The sequence below is a fragment of the Heloderma suspectum genome, chromosome 1, assembly GCF_057233095.1.
Source record: "Heloderma suspectum isolate Gila_16-S chromosome 1, 16-S_ref, whole genome shotgun sequence".
Taxonomy (NCBI): domain Eukaryota; kingdom Metazoa; phylum Chordata; class Lepidosauria; order Squamata; family Helodermatidae; genus Heloderma; species Heloderma suspectum.
In genome coordinates, this window is record NC_139458.1 from 203,615,914 (window position 1) to 203,634,443 (window position 18,530).

The window sequence follows — 18,530 nt, forward strand, 5'->3', positions numbered from 1 at the left end:
GAAAAGTGCACACAAAACGTGTGTATTACAGAGAAGTGCCTGGAAGAACACTAAAGCTTAGAGCAAATGGCCTTCCCCCAAAAGGATAGAATTTGAAAAATGCACTCATAATGCATGCATTTGAGAAATGCGCACAAAAATACATACACATCTTTTGTGCAGACATAAAATAAATAAATAAATAAAGCAAACAGATGCGGAAATGGGATGGAATGAACCTAATGTAGGAAAAATGAAAAACTGAGCAGCATCGAATTTGATGGATTCATCCATCCCTACTTTCAAACACAATGAAATGAAAAACACAGATCAGATAACAAACACATGCAACAAACTAAGTGACCTTGTGCGCAAGTGGCTTCCCAATGTGTCTGTGCAACATGGTGCTCTTCGAACCAGCTGGCATTTAGAAATAAAGCACAAACCTCCTGACTCAAGCGATCATTGAATATAGCTAACATTACGCTGCAGGCAATACTGACTTGAGCTGCTTGATGCCTTACGGTAGGTAAGAAATCAAATCAACCCACTTAGCCTGCTATATATTTGGAGCTTTTGGGGGCTCGGTTTCAAATCATTGACTTGTACATTACACAAAGCCCATGAGAAACTCAGTTAATTGTCTCTGTCCATCTTTGTCCTTGTCATATATTTGCTGAAACACAGCAGCTCTCTAGAGCAGGAACGCAGATGCAGCTTGTAGGCTGAGACAGATAATTTTCTAGGGCAATGGGCTTCTTGAGTTCATATGTCTCTGTCAGGTGCAAAGCATGCTGTCATACAGGAAGGAAATGCTTGCCTTTATCTTATGGAAAAGATTGGGTCAATAGCTGAGGTGTCCTGGATTTGGTTGACTTCCGAGAAAATCCTGGGTTTTCTCAAACACTTTTTGTACTATGTATCCAATTCAGGGGACATGTGTCCAAGACAACAGCATTCAGACTTAACAGCATCTGTTCATCTCTTCCCCTAACCATGTTTCAAAGAAGACAAAGCCAGACAGAACATAATCTGATCTATTCTGTTTTAGAGAAAAATTAAGGCTGCTGCCTTCTATCTGCTTAATTCTGAGCATAGATCTATCTATCTACAAACTGAATGAACCAGCTCCCAAAACTTAGAGGCCGTATTTCACACTCAGTAATTTGGGACTGAAGTTTCCTCGGTCAGAATCAATCACTCTTATATTAAGACACTGACAAGACAATTAAAGAAGGGAGTGAGGAGGGAAAGAGTGAGAGAGAGATCAAAAGGGGTGGTTTTACTAAAGGCCATATTCCCCTAGGTTTCGATAGGGAAGAATGAATTCTGGTTTTGCTCTATTTAACTTTTTCCCCCCAATGCAAAATCTGTTTCATCCCATTGCAGCAGCACTCTGTGTTTTTCAGGGAAAGTCCACATTAACATTTGCACATATTTTCATGCACATTTCTCCTTATTAGGGAACTCCAGATTTTGTGAAATCCCTCCTGTGTGTGTTTCATGGATGGTGCAGTGGCATTTGTTCTGGTGTTGGTTCACAGATGGATCCTTCCTTCCTTCCTTCCTTCCTTCCTTCCTTCCTTCCTTTTGCTATGTGGATAAATATGCAAATAATTCTGTAAGAGGGTTTGCAACAATTTATATTATTTACATTAGTACATAACATTTAGGATGTTGTCCCCAATTCCATTCAAATTTTCCCTGCATATATTTTCCAGTCTCAGCAGGAACTTGAGTATTTTCCTATGAATGAATTTATGTAAATACTGGGAAAGTAAAAAAGAAAATCTGAAAGTCCATGGACTCTGTGTGGCCTGAGGGAGCTGGTCCTCATTGGATTCCAAGACTCATTTTAGTCTTCCTTGAATTTCTCCAGCATCCCTACTCCCAATAGACCAATTTTTGCCTAATGTATGCACTTTTGTAAGCAATTTTTCCTAATACACATTTTTGTATGTTATTTTCTCTTATGCATTCATATTGGTGTGTGCACACTTTTCCCTAATTTTGTATGCATTTTGTACACACTGTAGATTGGAGAACTACATCACAAAATTCAGAGAAGTGCAAATGCTGAAGAATAGCTGCATTTTGGTTCACATATTAATTCAGGCAGTGTGAATTAGGTAGGTTTACATTAAAATGTGAATGAATGAGGGGAGACTGAAAGAACTGGGCATGTTTAACCTTGAGAAGAGCAGAGAAGAGAAGACTGAGGGGAGATATGATAGCGCTCTTGAAGTACTTGCAAGGTTGTCACAGAGCGGAAGGCCAGCATCTCTTCTCGATCATCCCAGAGTGCAGGACACGGAATCATGGGTTCAAGTTACAGGAAGCCAGATTCTGGCTGAACATCAGGAAAAACTTCCTGACTGTTAGAGCAATACGGCAATGGAACCAATTCCCTAGGGAGATGGTGGGCTCTTCCACATTGGAAGCATTCAAGACGAGGCTGGACAGCCATCTGTCAGGGATGCTCTGACCTGGATTCCTGCATTGAGCAGGGGGTTGGATTCGATGGCCTTGTAGGCCCCTTCCAACCCTACTATTCTATGATTCTATGATTCTATGGAATTATTTCTCTCCCATCCCTAGATTTGGACTGCTCTGGTGAGTCATACAGGGGATGAATGATCCAGCCACAGTTAAAATAATTGCAAGGGGGTAGGCTGATTAATTTGTGAGCTCCTATTATAACATTTTCTACATTCACAGATTATTCAGAAGATAAATATATAATGCTAATATGAAAAGCCCTTGTGCAGAATTCTGGAACCACTTGCGAATGCTTTGTTATCATTTTGGCAACCTTCTATCCATAGTAGTTGGCAAGAACAAATGTGTGTGTGTGTGTGTGTGTGTGTGTGTCCATTGATTGTCATTGATCCTACCTTTCAGTAAGTGGTGCTCTTCTGGTGATCAATTGGAAGCAACAACTTAAAAAAGAAAGGAATAGGGCTGCATCATATTTTTCTTAAATATTTAGACCTGCAATTTATGTTATGCATTGTCAAAAAACCCATGCTGCAAGAATACTTGCCAAAGTCAACTCACCATCCATCTTCCTGAAAAGAACACACACACACACACACACACACACACACACATATATATATATATATCCATGTTGATATAAAGATTTTTTATTTTTTGGTCCTTCCTTGCCAGCCTTCTTGGAAATGTCACATAGAAAAAAATGTTAGCAATATTTAACACATAATTTCTGTTAGATAAAACTGACCTGTTCTGAAGCATGATGGAAATTTTTTTTCCCATGGTGCTGTTTGCCTGTTTCAGATTTCAGCACCAGGGGGTGAAGGGGGAAGAGGAAATACATTTTAGAAGAGAAGTAAAATTTCCAGCCAGGATCAAAGGGCCATTTGAGATGAAATGACAAAAAAGCAATATATTTTAAGAGCTTTCGTTGTAGTTACTTTTTTTTAAAAGAAAAAAACAACTCATCATAACCATAGCAATGTTATCAACACAAGTCACACAGCCATCATTTTAAAGCAAGCGTATTTGTGTGTGAGATGTGTATCAAATACATAGCCATTTAATTGCTTTATAACAAGTCACAGCATATAGAACCATGAGTTGGCAAGAAATATGAATGAACCTGAGGAATAACCATGTGTAGTCTGGATAGTGCCCTGCCTGAAGCTAGTTCTGTTGTTATCACGGGTTTTCTTTTGTACCGGTGTAAGCAGTGGAGGCTGGTGAAATGGGTTCAGAACCTTGGATAGCTCCTTTATAGTTTTGATTGGTTCTGACTGAAACCCAGGGTAGATTCACAGCGCCACTGAAATAGTAGCCAACAGCCTCCACTGTATGTGAGGCCTCAAACATTTTGTGAATGCATACAGGCTTGATGGAAGCAGCACCAGGGAGAGCCAGTGTGATGTAACAGCCCATCTTCCTTTTTGCCCAGCTGGCCCTGTTGGCAGCTGGCCAGATAAGCCTGCAGGGCCTGAACCACTCCATTTCAAAATAAAATGTATTTTAACCTTACATTTGAGTAGCAGTGATCTGAACAAATCAGATGCTGCCTTTGGAGGGAGACAGCCAATGAAGGCACAGGAACAGCAAAAAGCCCTGTTCCACAAGTGATTGGTCCCATTGGCACATGAAAAAACAACGGAGAAAAGAAAATGGAGGAATCCCAGGTGCCTTTAGAAAAAGGTTTATTGTAGTTCTTTTTATCCCCCATTGGCACATGGACACAGTAGGATACTACCCAGCACATATAAATGTTATGCAGATTTGTGTCTTCTTTTTTGGTCATGCATACGTGGCCACCCTAGCCTTCATCCATTATACAGGAAGTGTACATAGGTGCAAGGAGATGGATGGAGTGGGATTCCTCTAGAAAAACCACACTCATCATAGAAAACTCTGTTTTCCTTCCTGTTTGATCCTGCACATTTCATTCAAGGAGGAACCCACAAATTCACCTCAAAATTTTTCTTTGGGTGGATCTTGGTGGCAATTTCCCAGGATGGATGGAAACTTTTGCTTTGCTCCTTACAAATTCCCCAGGTGTGGTTGGCCCACTGGGCAGCTGTTCAGTTGCCTTTGGGGCAAGTTTCAGTATGCATAAATTGCTCCAGCCATTCCCTCATCTATGCTCTGTCCTTCCTCTCTAGGGATCTGCTCTATCTCCTTCCCTTTCCAAAATGGCCTGCCCCACGTCCGGCTTGCCTGGCTGTGGGTGTGGGAGGGGGTGTTGTGGGTTTAAGTGGGTTGAGGAGATGTGGGGGACCACCATTGGTGGTCCCCCACATGAGGCACTGTGCCACATGACCATGAGGCACTCTTAGCTCTCCAGTGCCCCTCCTCAACACCTCTGTGCAGTGCAGCTCCCTCCCTCCCTCCCTCCCTGTATGCAGTGTGGGTTCTGCAGGTTGCTGTTTTGGGGGCTAAGTAGGAATTTTTGGCTCATGGTCTGATTGGCCAGGGCTGTGGGTCTTTTTGCCTACTTCACACTGTAAGTGGGAAGGATGTGTGTCCACTAGGTTCAATTTGGCCTTATTTGCTGGTCAGGTTATCTAGTCACATTTTCAGGTTGGCTGCCAGGGATAGGCAATGGGAGGAAAACAGGGATGGTGAGCATTCAGGGGCACTGTGTTGGTGACAGGTGATGCCGGAGGCCTCCCGCTCTGGGTTTCACCTCCCATAGGGGCGATAAGGGTTACCTGTGAGGTCTAATCACCTCATCCACCCAGTGTTGGCGCCTGGGAGGGGGTGACAGGAGAAGGCCTACCTCCCCCAAAGGAAGTAGTCCTGGGGGTGGTGATCTCTTTGATGCCACTCAGCAGGCTTTGAATGTTTGTTTATTTATTTATTTATTTATTTATTTATTTCTATACCGCCCAATAGCCGAAGCTCTCTGGGCGGTTCACAAAAACTAAAACCAAACAACACACAATAAAACAATTTAAAATATATAGAACATTAAAACCACAATATAACAATACAACCACAATAAAACCTAGCAGCAGTGCAGGAGTTTAAAATACAGATTTAAAACAGCAAAGATAAAAATTTAGAAAGCTAAAATGCCTGGGAAAATAAAAAGGTCTTCACCTGGCGCCGAAAGGAGTACAATGTAGGCGCCAGGCGAACCTCACTAGGGAGCTCATTCCAGAGCCGGGGTGCCACAACAGAAAAAGCCCTCCTCCTAGTAGCCACCCGCCTCACTTCCTTTGGCAGGGGCTCACGGAGAAGGGCTGCTGATGATGATCTTAAGGTCCGGGCAGGCACATATGGGAGGAGGCGATCCTTCACCTGATATAGTGCCTAGCTAGTGGCTGGCACAGATTAGTTGCCCTTTGCAGATTGATCAATAAATGTGGCCGAATTTGATACCAATCACTTGTGTCTCATCTCTTCATTCCCACCTTTATGCTCACAATAGGGTTGTGAACTGAAGCCACAGGGGAGGCAATCATGGCCAGAACTATAGAGAGGGGGAACAGGGTGTTTAACTCTTTCCCAGCATGCCAGGGACCCGAAAATCCCCACACATTTGGGGTGATGGAAAGGGAGACTGCTCACCTAGCTACAAAATCTCATTTGGATTCCACAGGCTTGCTTTGAAGCGTGTCTACTATAATGGAGTTCTACTAAGTCACTCTTGTCTGGAATAGGTATGTCCATAAAAGCAAAACTTGAGTTCATCAAAGTTCCTCAAATTCTGCCTCAAAGCACATTCCATCTCATGTCCATATCAGATCGCAATCTTTTTTTCTTTTTTCTTTTTGCAGGAACATTTGTGTGTATTTTCATGTGTATTTCCCCCCCCAAAAAAAATGTACTCATCTTTCAAATGTATGCATTCCCCTCCCATTGATTAAAGCTTGTTCTCCCACATTTTTCAAATTACACATTTTGTCATTCACATTTTTCAAATATACACTTCCTCTCAAATGTGTTTTTTTTGGGACCGTGCATCACCTTACAATGTCAGAAACATACGGACCTCAGCCGCAGATTGGATTTGGGCATGTGCTCATGCTGAAAGGTGCAAGCTGAATAAATCCTGATCAGAAATGAACTGACATGGATTTCTCATATATCCCTAGTCTGGAAGCACCCACAGTGAATAGGGATGTATGGGAATGTTGTTCCTGTTCACAAATCATGTGAGTATATCCCATTCTCAACCCTGAATGTGAACACAAGCAGGAACACAATTCTTGGGATTTTTTTTTTTTTTTTTTTTGCAATTATGCAAGTCAAGTGTGCGTTTCACTCGCATGGGCTAAAGTGTGGAAATGCAGATTTTGAGAGGGTTTGTGCACTTGTTCACATTCACATTTGCCCAAATCCTCTTAAAATCTACATTTTCATGCTTTAGCCTATGGGGGGAAATCTACATTTTTTGGTCAGGGAAATGTGCATTTTTCCCAATTAAAGATAACAAGATACTCATGTTTGGGAATGCAAATGAGGTGAAAATGAGCTTCAAGGAAGAATTTGGAGAGTCTCAAGAAGCTCAAACATTGCATACGTGCCAATCCCTAAGAGTGATGTACACGAAGCACTGATTGCTGTGTTTTTCAGTCTCCTGCCACTTGCGTTTTCATGACATTCTCTCTGTTTCCACTCCCATAGGGTATAAATTACATAGCTGCCTCTTTACTCCCATTGAATGTTAAGTCCCCCTCTGCTGTCATATTTATGTATATCAGGTATTTTGAACCTATAATAGCAGCTTTCACAGACAAAAACAGCAACGTTTAGAGGTCTTTGTCTCTTCACAGATTTCTGACAGATCCATTACTAGTTCATTAGCCTTCAGTGGCAAGAGACATTCGGTAAACAAACGAAAATAACTCTGTTTTAAAAGCTACTGAGCTAAATACGGTTCATCTTCATCTTAGCTTGCTAATTACCTGGGGTGTCGTGCTTGCTTACACACTGAAATTACACACTGCTCGCAAGAAGAGGTTCATTTAGAAACAGCAGCTAATGCTAAGGGCTCCTTCCCACATTACCATTTTTGAAGTCAGTCCTGTGACTGAAATCTGAAAGGGCCACAACCCCCTGACAGGGCAGCACATGGCTTGTGAATTCCCAGCAAGACTTTTGAGTTTTCCCCCCGGGCCCCGCCTCCTTGGACAGCAGGCTCTCCACTCTGTGTCACAAATGGCTTTATGAACCCCCTGAAGTTTTAAAAGTGGTTTGGCATGCAGTGCAGAGGGCTGCTGCTAAAAGAGACGTCAAGGCTTGGCTGGAGCCAGTTGTATGTTTTTTGGGTTTTTTTCTGGATTAAGGCTCAGAGAAGAATATATACACTCATTCCTCTTTTGAGCTAGAGCCATTTCACACAGTACCTCCCTCACCCCGAGAATCATTTTAATTGTTTTTTTGCACATATCTAAAAATGTTTTATTATTTTTCAACAAATATAACAACACAGGGGTATCTGCAAGTCATACTGCCAATGTATTTAAAAGGTAAGTATAATAGTCCGTTCAGTCAAATCCTCTTAAAACAGGGGTGCATGTCAGACATAATTACATTCATTCTACAGCATTCAATAAAGGGTGTCTAATAATCTCTAAAGACATTCAATTTTTGTTGATTTTCATTTGACCTTATCAGCTTCATTGTTACTGCAAAATCCCAGAGATCTGCAATCCATTTTTGAAAATCTGAAATTTGGGGCCATTTCCAGGATTTTGCATGTACTTCTCCAGGAATGAGGAACCATCAGACTTGAGGGATCCACTTTGTTTTTCTTTTTACTAGAACCCGGAGATCTGTGAATTGGAACCCAGGACAAAAGACAATACACTTTAGCTCAGATTAGCACTGTGCATGGGCCTCCTGATCTGTCTCGGAAGCCGCTTCATGGCTTCTGAGGCAGGCCTGATTTGGCTCGGGCATCCCTAATTCAGGATGGGGGCAGCCTGACTCGGCCCCCAACTCGAAGCAGGATTCAGATGGCCGAATCCCCCTCTTCTTCCCCCCTGATGCCCCTGTGCAAACCCTCTGCTCCTTACCTGGGCCACCACCACTGCCTCCTCCACCACTGCCACTGCCAGCTCCTGAGCCAGGGACACGCGCTGGCTCTTGTGGCAGGCGGTCATCATTCTAGAAATGGCAACTCCCTGCAACACGAGCTGGCATGCTGCATCCAGGGCTCAGGAGCTGGTGGCGGCAGTGGCAATGGTGGTGGTGGAGTCAGTGGTGGTGGCAGCAGTGGCGGTGATGGAAGAGGAGGAGGCAGTGGTGATGACAGTGATGGGCAGCCCAGGTAAAGAGCTGGAGGGGCCTGCACGGCTGGGCTGGGGTGCCAAAGCCCCGAAGTGCCCCAAAGCACTTTGAAGAGCCCCCAACCTGCTTCAGATTACTTTGTGCCCCCTCCGCTTTGCCTCGGAAGGGGCCCAAAGTGGCCTGAAGTGGCCTGCTTTGACTCAGGCTGCAGGCCTCCTTAGGCCAAAGTGGTGCATAGCCCTAGTTTGAATTAAATAATTTGCTTTGAAGGGCAGAACTTAATGGAGCTCATAGTCCCTTTTTCCATACTAAAATCAATTTTGGCAACACTAAGGTTTCTTCATTTAGTAGTATACTTTTTTTTGCGGGGGGGTCCATTTTGTTGCTGCCATTGATAAACAATTGGGAGTCAGAAATCCTTGCCAAGTCAGAAATCTACTGCACAGCTATCCTTTCAAATTCTGTAACTTCCCTTAGAGCATAATCCCATACAAGTCTACTCAGAAGTAAGCCCCATTGAGTTCTCCTGGACTTACTCCGAGGTAAGTGCACATGATTTTAGCCTTATGGAGCAATCTAGCAACAGTGGTGGAGATTCCATGGCAGAGATACTGCAGCTTCCAAAACCCTGCCACCCTTTAGCTAGGGCAAGAAGTGGGCTTTTATTATTTATTTAAAGTATTTTTTATCTCATTTCTCAGCCAAAAAAACCTCCCAGAGCAGCTTACAATTAGTTAAACAAGATAGTCCCTGACTGCAGGCTTACAGCTGAAAAACCAAACCAAGAAAGGGAAATATATCTATACTTTGAACACACAATGTAAAACAAACAAACAAAAAAATCAACAGTTTCCCTGTATTTCTACAACTTCAAAGTCACTAAGGGAGCAATCCTACCAGGATAGGTGGCCACCTCCGAACTCAGAGGTGACCGCCTATCCAATGCAGGGCAGGAGAAGCACAGAAGGGATTGTCCCCTCCGCGCTTCAGCTGCCCTGCATTTGCGGCTAGACAGATGATTTTGCAGCTGTCTAGCTGTGGGAAGTCGGAGCGTGGGAAGCAGTGGCTGGACAACACATTGGATGTGTCATACCAGATTTCCGACTTCCCCGCCCTGGCATGCCCCCAGTAATGCCCCGTTTTCAATGCTCCACACTCCTCTTCCATGCAGGAGGGAGTGAAGGAAGCGCAGGAGGGGGTGGGGGTCGGTTCTCAGGGAACCAACCTATCCTATGGCTGTCTAGCCACTGACTAGTGGCCATAGCATTGCACTCTAATACGTTAAACTGTAAATATTGAGCACAACATTTATTTAAACTATGAGTATAATCTCCAATTATTTAAAAAGCCCAACAACCAAAATCAAAATCTGTACAATATGATGTAATATATGACAAATTCTCATAGAGCCCAGCACAGCCTACAGAAGGAATGAAAAAGGTCAGTATATAATTAATATATTGTCCATACGGTGAAAATGATGGAGTAGTGGTTCAGGTCACTCATTGCTGGATGCTCATGGAATTGGCAAGCAGGAAAAAAATACTCGATGCTCTTAAAGCAAAGCCAAACACATTTCGGCCTGTGTGGCCTCAGCGGCTTGAATGAAAACAAAACTTAATTATTTTAAGAAAACTAATCTATTAATATACATTATTACAAATAGGTATATTGTCACTAAGAATTAGTGAGTTGGAATTAGTGATTTTTGTGTTGTGCTTTTGTAAATGATTGGGTATATGGTTTACAAAATCAATTACAAAATGATTTTGTAAACCATATAACTATGGGTATATCATTTTGTAAATGATATACCCATAGTTAAAATAAATTTTGTGCTTGATATTTACAGCTTATTGTAATAGTGAGTTTGAAGTTGTAGAAATACTGGCACACCTTTTACAGTTTAAAGAGACACGGCATACAAGGAAAAAGGATCGGGAGGGAAGAGGAAAAAGGGAGAAGTCTTTCAGCAGGGCTGGTGAAATGGCTGTGCTTCTCCTCTCATCTCCCTCTGTTACAGCCTGCTGGAATGCCTGCTGGTCAAAGCGATGAGAGACTAGGAGCCTTCAGGGGTGTGGTGTTTAGCAGGGCTGGTAGAAAGCCCCCACTTCCCCTCTCATCTTCCTCTGTACAGCCTGCTGTCATGTTGGATGTTCAAGGGAGCTTAGCCTAAGCTATGATTAAAGAGTGGCATATAAATATTTAAATAAATATATTTAAACTGCCATATGCATGAAAGGGATGTGTCCAGGGGGTAGCAGCAGGTAGTGGGCACTCCACCCTCCCCACACACACACACATTTCCCACTAATCCATGGGCTATCCCAGGTTCTACTCACATTACATTTGAACTTAATGTGTATCCCATAATCCTTGCTCTCCCACTATTGGTCTTTGCCACACCCAGGGATGTGCACACGAGCGATGTTAGAGCTTGCCAAGATTCTCCGAACATCAGCTTGCTGCATGTCCTTCCTCAAGACAAGCATTGCCATTTGCGATCGCCACTCATTTTGCACGAAAAGGAAAATTGAACAAAACGAACAGCTATGGAGCTTGAAAGTTGTGCAAATTTCCAAAATTGTGCACATTTCCCGCATAGACTATAGCATAGGTGATTTAAATTTGCACACTTTGAGAAAGTTGTGCATTCTTTCCAAATTTGCACGTTTTGAACAAGTTGTGCATTTTTCAAGTACACATTTGGCGAATGCAATTTTAGGAATTTGCGAATGTGTTCTGAGAAAATGTGCTCCCATTTGTGTTTGGGATTTTGAACAGGGCATTTTCAAGTTATTCGCAAACTCAAACAAAATTCTCATATATCCCTAGCCACACCTTCACTCCCCAAAGCTTGTGGTACTAAACGTCACATCGGTCTGTACTAGGGCTGTGCACAGAGCGCCCACTTCACTTTGGATGCTACTTGGGACCCTCAAAGTCTGCCCCATTTTGACTCAGACCTATTTGGACCCCCTTCGCTTTGACTTGGTTCCAGATCCGAAGTGAGATTCAGATATCCAGACCACTTGGTTGAAGCATTTTCCCTTTGACTTGCATGGGAAAACATAAATGGCCATAACATTTTCACTTTTCATGATAAATACATGAACCTTGGAGGCCTCTCTGCTGACATGGAGGGGATCCCAACTGTCAACTTTCAGACAATTTGGCCCAGGAGTTTTTGTGGTAAGTGTAGCTGAAAGTTGATTTTTTCCACAAAAACACTCAAAGCCAAGAGCTTTACTTCTCAGCCTTGCGCTGCCTCCTCCTCCTGCCTGCTCAGCTCTCTATGGCTGTGATTCCATGGCAACAGAACAAGAAGCTAATGGAGGAATTCTGGATTTTTTTAAAGGAATCAGCTTTGCTGCAATGTGATCCATGCAGGGCTCCACCAGCAGGTTCTCCGGAGCAATAAAAATTGCTTCACAAAACATATTTCATGGTGGGGGTGGAGTGAACATCATCTGACTGACAGAGGCTGCTTAACCAATAAGAGAGGCTCCCCCTCCCTCCCTTTTTCCTTTCCCCTGAAAGTCCAGATGCGCCTGCTTTTCAGGAGCAAGCCTCATTGACCACAATCAGAATTACTTCCAAGTAGATACACATATGCTTGTGCTGGGAAAGAGAGCAGTAAATACGAAGACGGAAATCAGCTGCCATTTTAACCTGCAGGATACCTATAATGAAGGGTTGAAGTTTCTTCCTACGGCAATGAACCAAACAAAGGAAAATTGGAGCCTCCAGATCGCGCTGAGCCTTGTCAGTTGAGGGGGTAAATCACTGGTGCAAACACCCCCAAGACTGCTACCTGTCTCCTGCTCATGAGGGGGAGACAGCTAGTGAGCAGAGGGGGCCTGCGTCATGCTGCTGGTTGGCTGTCCTTGACAGCCAACCAGGTAGGAGAAGCTGGTGGTGCGTCACACACACCCCGCCACTAGCCATCTCCTGCTTGCAAGGAGAAGACAGCTAGTGAGCAGTGGGGACATGTGATGTGTCTCCTCCTGCTACCCAGATGATTCACAGAGCTTTTTGCGTATAAGTCTATGTCCACATATATTTCCAATTGCCATGTTTAAAAACAAAAGAAAAACACACACATAGCAATCACGGCAGAGGTGGAGGGACCAGCAAGCAGAGCAGGGGCTGGGGAAGGGGGAGTCCAGAGAACTTGGATGGGGGTGGGTTCTCACATCCCTAAGTAACACTGCCAGAATGATCTCTGTCTCTGAAACATAGCTGTTTTTCTCCAATTATTCAGTCTCCCGCCCCCCCCATCCACTACCATCACTGATTGGAGATTGCTGGGTTACATTCAGCCCTGATTTGGCAACTAGAGTTTCCATTCAGCAATACTCCCTCCCTCCCCCCCCTCCTCAGCAAGCAGGAACAAGCAGGGCTGGGTCCATAACTCGGTACAGTGAGGCAGCTGCTTTAGGTGGCAGCTGCCAGAAGCAGCTGCAAAGCATTAGAGAACAGAGCTCCTTGTGCCATGTGACCCACCCTGTGCCCCCTGAGCTAGTCTGCTACCCTCAGGTGTTGTGTGGGACACTGTCCCATTGCCATATTTGAAATAAGATTCAACTAAGCATCCAGTTGTCTTCAGTACATGGGATAGCAGGGGATATCTTTCTGTCCTTAACCACAGCAACAAAATGTCTTGGGATGGCCCTAGAAACTGATAATCTGACAGCACTAAAAGAGGGTGAGTGAGTACTGGGAAACTAAGTGAACAGCTGGAGAGGCAGCTTTGTCCTACACAGGCAACCTTTTGGGGGGCATGACCAGACTCAGCAATTTGATAAACTATGCTGGGCACCACCACAAAATGGCTGTCATGGGAAGCATGGCAAAGGACAAGTAACCTGCTCAAAATATTGAGTTACAACGCAGAGGTGGGAGGTGAGCCACAACACACTAAACAACTCCTTTCAACCCACAGTTTCCACCACCAACAGAAACCTATTTCACAGCCATCTCAGCTCCCAGTAAGTTAATGTTAAAATAAAATAAGCAGGGGGGGACAGGGCATCTTGGTCAGCACCAAGAAAGGTGACCGGGGGTGGGGTATTGGTGCTCATAGGCACCACTTTGCCTACTCCTGTCCTAGACCATCATCCTGCCCTATACCTTCAGGCTTAAGGTATTACACTCTTCCTAAATGCCCCCTATGTTGTGGTCTCTTCCAGTCCCTGCTGTGCGGGACTGGCAGAGAACACTTCAGGCAGCTATGAGAGAATTTGTTCAGTCAGGTAAGGGAAGAAAGTGTAAAAGTAATAGCCTCCCCTCCTGCCCAAGGGGCGCAACTATTGTTTACTGTGCCAGAATAATGTATTTGAAGCATACCCTAGCCTTCTCTTTCCAAGAGAAGAAATAAGATGGCTGATGCAGGGCCCCTGTTCACAAGGATGTATCGAACATACCACAGAAGAAATGTAGACATGCCAATTTTGGGACCCACTGTAAGTGTAACAAAGGACAAATCAAATTTCTTTTAAACCCATCTCAACTCATTTCTAGCTTGCAGTTCCACAGGACAGTTCTTTTGTTGCGTTTAAAATCAGCGACATTTTCAAATGAGATAAGTGTATATGATTGAGAATGTATTTGAATTTTCTCATCAAACAATAATGGATCCTTTTTCGCTGTAATTGCCTGCTATATAAACATGTACATAAACAATTTTAAAACATTTATGTAATTTGGGCCCTTTCCAAAACCAGTTTATTTAATCAACAGCCAATAATGGCTTGTGCCCCTGGCTGTCCACCCTTTCCTTGAAATGCTTGAAAGAGGCAATTCCTGAAATGTGTCTATAACAAAATTGGGGTACAAAAGCTCTACATGTAAAGTTTGGGTGAGAGCTAAATGTGTGTGTGTATGGGGGGCGGGGGGTAAGGACCCAATAAAGCCTGTGAGCTACCACCACCCCAGTAGAAATTAATGCTCTGCTCCCCTCTTTAGCCTTGGCCTTTTTTTATATTTGTCCATAAAGTTGTGCATTTGAATGGGATTCCTTCACAACCTCCCAACTCTACTCAGCTAATGAATGAAAGTTCTATGGAGCTTTTTCGTGCATTGTAAAACTTTGCCTCCACAATGGTATGTATCTATCTGAAATCATTTCCACATTTTACTGGTGGCATCTTTCTCCATGAGAAGTTAAAAGCAGTGCTACATTCTGTCCATGTTTTGTTTGTTTTTTAAAGGCCAGCTGCAGGCAAGGAAATTTGGACCATGCTCATAAAATTAAAAAAATAGGGTTAAAAAAAAAAACCATACACCATATTACCATGGATTTTAAAATATTGTATTTTGCCAGAAATCACAACAAAGCACTACATACTCTCATGGGCTCGCATACAATGAAAATCCTGATAGTGTCTTCTGTGGCTATTCCAGGCCAAGACCAATCTACAAAGCAGGGGGGTCAAACCTTGTTGGACTGTGACTCCCAGCATCCCACTATTGGCCATGCTAGAACTGAGGGGCATTGCAGTCCAACAACTTCTGGAGGGCCATGCATCCCCCACCCCTGCTCCATGCAATTAATCCATCTAGCTCATGAATGTCTATGAACGGCAGAAGTCTTTCCCAGTGCCCATTTAAGTACAGTTGAGTTGCCATGGATTGAACCTTGGACATTCTGCATGCAGGCTGTGTGCTCGACCACCAAACAATATGGTCCCTCCATTGAACCTGTTCTTGGGTGAGTTTGGTTGGAGTTTGTTTAGTGTATTTATATGCTACTTTTCCACATTGGACTGGGCTCAAAGCGGTTCACCAAAAAAATAAAAAAAAATCATCCCCTTATTATTTGAAGGAAACAGTGGTGGTGGTAGTGGGGGGAATTGTTACAAAATATGCCAAATTCAAATGAGACAAAATGAACATTTCAATAAGCATAGCATAAATTCAAATATCGCAATGAAATAACCTAGACTTAACAAGGAAATCAAAATCAAGAGGATTAAAAAAAAAAAAAAAGCTACCCCAACCCAATAGCCAGGCTGAAATACCATTCAGAGATTTTGGTTGTTGGGTCTTCTCACCAAGCTGGATGGTATGTGAACATTTGGTGTTTTAGCTAGGTGCGTTGCAGGCTTATAGTTAGTCATGTTGTAGCCACAGGACTTGGGGAAGTGTTGATGGGGCTGTGCACAGACTAGCATTGTTGTTTCAGTTTAGCACCCATGCTTGCTGTGCATCATGATGATCTGGAAGAAAAGAACGGATCGGACCCATACGAGACTAGTGATGCCACCAAATTTTGTAATTGGTCAGCTTGTTGATCAAACCCCACCCATTGATAATGCTCACCTTTCTAGGGAGCTTCGATTGATGTATTACAAATTTGCTATCAAGTTGGGCATTGATTGCAAGTGTCAGAGCATACACAGTCTGGATCTAATGAATGGCATTTCTTTGCATGCTCTGAATTAGTTGGCTTAACCCTTGAATAATCTGGTGTATCCACCTTTGCTTCCCTCATCTTTGTTGCCACTGCAGCTCTGGCTCTGCAAGGGTGAAGAGGAGGCCTCTGTGGGTCCATCTTCTTCTCTTCTCCATAGGCTAGCAATCAGCAAGTAAGCATCACATCATGCCGAGCATTTCATTTTGAGGAAGTAGAAGAACACAGTATGCCAAATATATTATTGGCATTACTCCAAATTCTGCCCATATATAACTGGCAGGTGTAACTGATGGGAGACCCAATAATTAGGGATGCTGGAGACATTCAAGATGGATTAAAATGAGCTCGGATTTCTAAGAATCTGACCTGCAGAATCTGCTGCGGAGTGACCCCATCAGGCCCTGCGGAGTCCGTGGACTTTTGGATGATTTTTTTTACTTTCCCCAAATTTATGCATATAAATCTGTAGAAAAAGACATACTTTCTGCTGAGGAAAAGTAGAAAGGAATAGGGAACAATACATTAAATGTTACGTACTGGGGTAAGTTACATAAATACTTATGTAAATATTTATGTAATTATTTCCATAGTTTTCTGCATGACAAAAAAATAATATTCAAATCTGTCTGTGGGCAGATGAGACAACAGAATGAAAGGCACCTGACAATCCGCAAAACACAGATGGAGCAGATTCTACACAATCCATACATCCCTACCAGTAATGCTCTTAAGAATTTATTCTGTAAAGACTCTCATGAACATCTCTCAGAGAAATCCCATATCTCAGCCCCATATACAATCTGTGGAATGACCTTTGCAACAAAAACTCTAACAGCCGGAACAACTAAATTACCTCCCTTGGGTTTAGCAAATTTTAATACTGTCTGTGTAGATTTTTGACATCATGCTGGCAGGCTGGGCAAAAAAAACCAATCAGGGAAAAGATACATAATTGGATGATGCATGTCATGCTACACTACACAATTCCAAACTGCAGTTCCCAAGATGCACTTTGATATTACTCATACACAAAAGCTCTTCTACACAGAATGAGATCTCGTATTAAAGGAGAACTCTCATCCAAACTTACATGAATCCATTTGTTAATTTCTGAGTAAATAATGAATTTGCTCAGGGTAAGTCCACCCATCACTATACAAGACTGAGATACATTATAGACTAATATTGCCAGTCTCCCATATATCCTATGATTATTGATGCTGCCGAATTTCATGAGTCAGGCCAGCTAGGGAAGTGCGTTGCTGGGAAATCCAATTTGTTTTTGGCTAGGGATGCACAAATCACTTACCTGTTCCAGTCGGGGTATCCGCTGGGGGGGGAGGCGTTCCGTCCCTCCCCCCAGAATCCTCAACAGTGGGGAGGTGCTCCGTCTCTCCCCCCAGGAATCCTTGTCGGATGGCTCCGCTCTGCGGGGATTCCGCAGAGCCGCCGGCTGGCTCCGCCAGCAGCCGGACATCCGGCCGCTGGCTAGCAGGGACGCAAATGGTGGCTGCCATAGCTGCCGCCGTTTGCATCCCTGTATTTAGCCATGATAGGCTACATAAAGACTTACGTAGCCAGCCTATCACGGCTGGGTAAAAAAAAAAAAAAGCGTATGCAAATGGCAGCGGCTATGGAAGCCGCCATTTGCGTTCCTTATTTTTGGCTGTCTTAGTCTACATAAATATTTACGTAGACTAAGGTGGCAAAAATAAGGGGGAACGCAAATAATGTAGTCTTTACATAGCCTATCACATCTATGTAAAAGAAAAAAAAGACAAGACTGCAAATGGTGGTGGCGGGAGCCGGTCGGAAGAATAGCCGCCGCTGCCACCGCTGCTGGAGCTGCCACCGTCTGGAACATCCACCCCAGGTAAGTCTTGTCCTGGGGGGATCCACGGGGGGTGGGGGGGTGGCAGGCCATTCCGCCATGGATTTCAGGGGGCCGAATGCACTGGCATTTGGCCTCACCGAGATCCGTGGCGGAATTCTCTGACATCCCTATTTTTGGCTCAGTGGATTTCCCTGTTGTGCCTGACTTGGCTTGCATTTGCAGACCAAGCTGCAGGTTTTTCCTGAAATCCGGGAACTTCTCAGTATTTTATTTGTGCAAATAGAGATTTGTGAAAATCACAGTTGCAATTTGCATAATTTGCACAAATCTCTATTTGCGCAAATAAAAATATGCAAAGTCTGCAAGCTTGCTTGACTTGATGCAGATCAATCTGGGCTAGTTCACAGAAAATGGACCAAAGTGCAAGGGGCAGAACCAAGGGAAGCTTGTTGGGCTCCACCCCCCAGATGGACTCCTCTAATATCCCTGTGGTTGGCTTGTTGGTTGAAACTCATCCATTCATAATGCTCACCTTCACAGCAACCTTGCATCAATGTATTATGAATGCACTAT